This window comes from Poromitra crassiceps, assembly GCF_964638095.1.
Source record: "Poromitra crassiceps genome assembly, chromosome: 2".
Classification (NCBI taxonomy): domain Eukaryota; kingdom Metazoa; phylum Chordata; class Actinopteri; order Beryciformes; family Melamphaidae; genus Poromitra; species Poromitra crassiceps.
In genome coordinates this window covers 30,887,519-30,893,518 of record NC_139624.1, presented here as the reverse complement: position 1 = coordinate 30,893,518, position 6,000 = coordinate 30,887,519, and positions in this window count along the sequence as shown.

Below are 6,000 nucleotides of genomic sequence, written 5' to 3'. Positions count from 1 at the left end.
CGTTTGTTTGGCACAACTCATACTAGTTAACCGCTGCGGTTCCGGGTATTTTGCGGTGATTTGTTGTTGTGACGTCACACTGATCCCTCGTACAGAGACTGAATGGTACAGGCCTCTGCAATAGCAGACCTGTCAGGGGACTACATAAGTTTTGCAGCGGTTCCCAACCTTTTCAAACTCAGGGCCCACTTGAAATTCTCAAAACTTTTTGCGGCCCACCTCCGACCCCATAAAAAATACAGAGGCCAAATAATGTGTTCTCAGTGCACTTGTTATTTTCCCACAGTCACTAAACACAGCATCTGAAACATTTTCACTGTTACATTTTTCAAGAAGCTGTCCATCAGCAAGGTTTTTTTTCTTTAATGTAAAAAACAACAGTGTAATGATTAGGCAGCCCACTTGCAATACCTCCGCGGACCACCAGAGGCCCGCGGACCACAGGTTGGGAAACAGGTTGGGAACAACTAGTTGTGCTTAAGCTTTAAATGGATTATAGCTCATTACCATGTAATCCCAATTACTTTTCAGAATAAGGTAAAGGAAATAGAGAGAAAACCTGACATGGTGGTTTGTTAAAATTGCCTTCACAAAACTTTCACAAAGGTGGTGGACGGAGCTCTAAAAAGATTTATTTTGTATTCTTAATTAATACACTTGAGAGGTGTGTGTGTGTGTGTGTGTGTGTGTGTGTGTGTGTGTGTGTGTGTGTGTGTGTGTGTGTGTGTGTGTGTGTGGAAGTTGTGTATTTTGAGGTCAAGATAAATAGTTATGGTTCCTTTTCTCTCTAATAGCTGGTAAACACAGAGCAGCAATTGTGTTTCTTACTGTTATTTACTGTTACTGTTTTGGTACAAGTATTTGTTATTCTCTTTCCATACAAAGTAAACCAATCTTTCAATCAGACATTTTTGTGGACGCTTTTAATTTAGTATTTTCCTTCCTTCCTTGGTCCTGATAGAAACCAAATCTGACATGGCAGCATAGTACATCTGTATTGACAATTTTGTCAGGCGTTTACACTTGCTGCTGCTAAATGTAAGCAAAAGAAAGGAAATTATTTTCAAAGCAGTGTCAACAGGCAACCATCAGCCATTTTTAATCCACAAAAGAGATACATAGAGCAGGGAGCTTCCTAATGACCTTGAGTTACACGTAGAAGGCTAAAATGTAAAGAAACTGTTTTCCGAAGTCAAGAAATGGAAACAGCTGATGAGGTCACGTCATGGAGGCAATGTTATTTTTGGAGTGTCACTGGTCAGTTTAGCTGTCACTCAGAGGCATTTTGCCTGAGTGAATAGATTATATTTACACTTTAACCCATTGATACCTGATGCAGCATTTGCGTGTATATCCCTCATTTGTGTGTGTATTTAAGAGGGTCTTAAAGGGATACACACACATAAATGCTGCATCAGGTATCAATGGGTTAAGAGTTGGACTGTTGTGATTGGTTGCAGGAAGAGAGAGGAATGTTTGGAGAGACATTCATGTCAGAGGAGCTGGAAAAGACGAGCGTGTGGCGTCAGACTTTACCCTTGATGGAGATGTGAACAGATGAATGTCTCTTTGAGGCCATTTACACCTGGCATTAACATGCGTTTTCTGCCATCAGATTGCAATCCGATTGTATTTTATCACTTGAAAGTACAGGTGTAAACACGCCCAAAACGCATTGAAGAAGGATTGCAATCTGATCGGCCAAACCACCTCCGGAGGTGGTCAGGGACGCATTATGACAACATTTAACACAAGTGTAAATGCAATGCGTCCTCTCAAAACGCATTCAGCAACTACCATACGGAAATACATAATCTTCGGAAGTCGGTGACGGCACGCACACCTGAACGCAATTCCCCGGCAGCACCGCACCGGTGTGTGCCCTCATCTCGCCGCTGTGCCAGATGCGCACACACACAGGCAGCCTGTCACCATGGACCGGCTAAAAATTCTCTATCTCCCCCCCGCTCCGCTTTTGCACAACAATCGTAGCGTTGCTTCAAAGTTTTGCTGCGGAGGTTTTGCCACGGCTGTAACCACCTGTGTTGCGTTCAGGTAACATCCTAAATTACAATGTTATACAATTGAGAGCATAATTTCTCTTTTATATCAACACTTCTCCTTTGGAAAAGGAGCGGAAAATGAAAGGAAAATGAGGGAGAAAGGGTTCGAACCCTTTCCCCCTCATTTTCCTTTCATATAAAAGAGAAATTATGCTCTCAATTGTATAACATTGTAATTTAGGATGTTACCTGAACGCAACACAGGTGGTTACAGCCAATGACATGCACGGAAAACGTATGTATGTGTGTGTGTGTGTGTCTGGGACCCAGTGTCATTGTCAATAAACAGATAAAGAAATAGATGCAGTGCTGCGTGATCGGCCATCGTTTTGTCCAGGTGAAGGGGACGTTCACTGTGCATTTGAGCTTAACAATAACCTCTATTTCCCTGTACATGTATGAAACATGCATGCACACGTTCAGGGGGAGCGCGCGTGATGACGTTCGAGCTGGAGAGCAATCGGATTGCAATCTGTTCACCCAAAACGCATGTTAGTGCCAGGTGTAAATGGAATCAGGCTGAAGTGATAAAATACAATCTGATTGCAATCTGATGGCAGAAAACGCATGTTAATGCCAGGTGTAAATGGCCTCTTTGGGTGTTTTCAGACCAGCCAGTGCAGGTCCTTGATTCACACCAAATGCAAAAATGATACATTGTTTAGTTTTTGCTAAGATGCCTTGTAGTATAGTATAGTACATAAATTTGACAAAGTGGGCTCTGTCTGCGATTTTGGTCACATTTTTGGTCCCACATTGTGAGATTTGTGATGATTTTACATGATTTGTGATGAATTTGGTCATTACTGATGATACTGATGATAGTGATGTCACTTGAGCACTCGATGTCATCAGTGATGGTCACTCAAGCAATTGTGATGTCACTGATGATGTCATAAACATTGTGACATCATCAGTGGCATCACAATTGCTTGATGATGTCATCATGACTAATGTATTTATATTAGTGTTCTGTCACTTTCGTTCTTCATGAATATAAATCTACAAATTCCCATTTAACAAATAAACTGGAAGTGAAGTCTATATATTATGCAATGTGCGGACTCTACTTTTCTCTCACTACTGATCACTTACTGACATCATCAGTGATGCGAAGTTGGGCAATTGTGCGCTGAGTGATGTCACTCGAGCACTCATGATGTGGTCAGTGATGGTCACTGTGATGTTATCAGTGAGTGATGTCATCAGTGATGCAAAGTTGAGCAATTGTGCGCTGTGCATGCCACGCAGCAGCCGAGCTGCGGGCGAGGCCGTGCAGTGGGCGAGCCTAGGAATCGAGCATGTGAGATTTCTAGTAGTATATACACACACACTCAATGGTCAGGACCAGTGTGCGTATTTGGTATTGTGTAATGGTGATAGTGTGTGTGTGTGTGTGTGTGAGAGAGAGAGAGAGAGAGAGAGAGACAGAGAGACAGACACAGACAGAGGAACGGAGACAGTGCATGCTGTGCCACAGCAGTGAACCAGAATGCACATACAGACCTCTCTCTTATTTACCTGCTCTGTAGTCACAAAGTCCTGAACGACATTTCCCTGTGCTAAGCATGCTTCCATCACCTGTCAATCAAACACCGCGGCCCGATACTCTAGAGTGGGCTGAGAAGAGAGGGCTGATATGTGTCATTAACAAGAGGTAATTTGGCTCCGGTAATTTCGTAAAAATAAAACAAAAACCTCCCAACTTCTGCCTAAAGAGGTTAATCACCGTTATGCCTTTTGAAGTGTTTTCTAAAAATCACGTTGAAAAAAAAGATTAATTTATTTTCCAAAAGTCATAAAGGTTATATTCACGTCTGTGAAAATTATCCTGCTGAACCCAAATTTCGGACTCCCATAAACTTTTGTTAACCACAGACCTTAGTTTATGCATTTAAGTGAAATCCCCATTCTAAAACCCCATTCACTTTTCTCCTGACAAACCCAAGCTCTACTTCCAGACTCATTCCTGCGGTGCTAGAGCCGGAATATTATGATAATTGATTAGATAAACACATTCAAGACCCCAACAGTACAGAAACCAGTTTTGCTTAAAATTCAGTTCAGGATTTATCCATGGAGTATAAAACGAAACAGTCTGGCACCATAATGAGGATTTGAAAGAAAGCTCAGATGTGAGGGGTAGCTTCAAAATTATGAGTTTGATATAAATCACGATGGTGATGTATGACATTCATCTTCCGTAATAAAACACAGCACCAAGGACTTCAAAGCAGAAGGAGCAGCCTGTGAATACAAAATCTCCATAATCTCCATCTCCAAATACAGAAATGATGTTCAATAGGTTTTCTTTCAGCAAACGAGAAACATGCTTCATTCCAATCAAATTGGTATCAGTTTTTGTGTAAGGTGTTCCACATGGGTCTTCAATGATCATTCTTGTCATCCTGCAAGGTATTTGTGTGATTAAGTTCATATTGGCTACCACAGTGAATGGATATTACAATTAGCAGCATTAGTGAGACTCCTATTGAATTACATTTTGACATGTTATTTTATATTATTTGATCTCTTAGTAGAATTAAGATAAATATTAAAATCAAGGGTAAAGACATGGAGGCAGAGTATTTTAGTGTGATCGGAAGGCAGTGGTGGATGAAGTACCTCAAAGCCACAATCATCATCATCATCATCATCATTAAAATCGGAGTGTCTATTCGTACCTGGGTATAAATAGCTATTCGTACCCGCTATTTAGAAGCACACCGCCACGCCCACGGAGGCTCAGAGCTCGTCTTTTTCAAGCGTTTGAGAGCACAGCGCTGCACGAAATCTCACCCTCTCTCTCTATCTATTTATCTGTTTCTCCCCCTCCCTCTCTCGTCATCAAGGCTCTGACCAAAACAAACGCTGAATTTGAAGAGAGGGGTTTTGCTTTGCGGTGAAGTTAGTTAGGTTCACTAAACCCACTTGCTTTTGAGATCTGCTTCTCTCTCCCTCGCTCCTTCCCTCTCCCTCTTTACATGTCTTCCTCACGCTACACTTAAACTGCCAGTGCCCAAGTTTAAACTCAAACACAGCCTTCTTCAGCTGTGTCATTTCGGGTTCAACTGCTCCACAGCGCCAGATGTATCGGTCCGGTGATCAGTGGTGCGAGGGTCTACTGCAGTTTACAATTTAGAGCGTCAGCTGTGCTTCCTCCTACACCAATACCATTAATTATGCTTCCATTCTGTTTAGGTGTCGCAAAGCCAGGTGCCCTCTTTAATGTTAATGATTACACCTGCGTTATCTCCTGCTTTACCACCTCAAAAGGTTGCTGTGAAATGAGCCTATAGGGTCCCATTATAAAGTTGCCCCCAGTAAGCCCTTTGTTTACCAACACTGATCCCTCGTGTCTCGTCATAAATGCTGGGGTAGCTGGCTGGGGGCGTGGTCAGGGTGGGGTAAATCCTCCCGTTCTCCCCATTCAGCATAGTTAGCATTTAGCTGCTAGCCTAGCCCAGGCAGACGCGATCCGGGATTTAACCCCCGCAGTAAACGCAGATCTGAACAGACGTCTATGTACAGTACAGTACCTGCTCTAGAATCCCAATCCTGTAGTGTAGAGCCGCCGCACCTTCCTTTGGTGAGTCAGCCCATTGAGATATATGTTTTTTTTACCCCACTCGTACATTTTGAGGGCGTTCGCCGTTCCCTCTCTTGTGCATTACTGCTTGCAAGCTATAGGAGCACTGATTCGCCAAACCTTGCTTGCAGGCTACCAAATGTTACTACATTTTATTTTGTAGTTACGAGTAACTAAGATCATGCTTAGGGGAAATGTATTGGAGTAAAAGTATACATTTTATTTAGGAAATCTAGTGGAGGAAAAGTGAAAGTTGACAAAAAAGTTGAAAGTTGACATATATAGCATAGCATATAGCATAGCATATATAAGCAGCTCGGACCGTTGACATATATATATATATATATA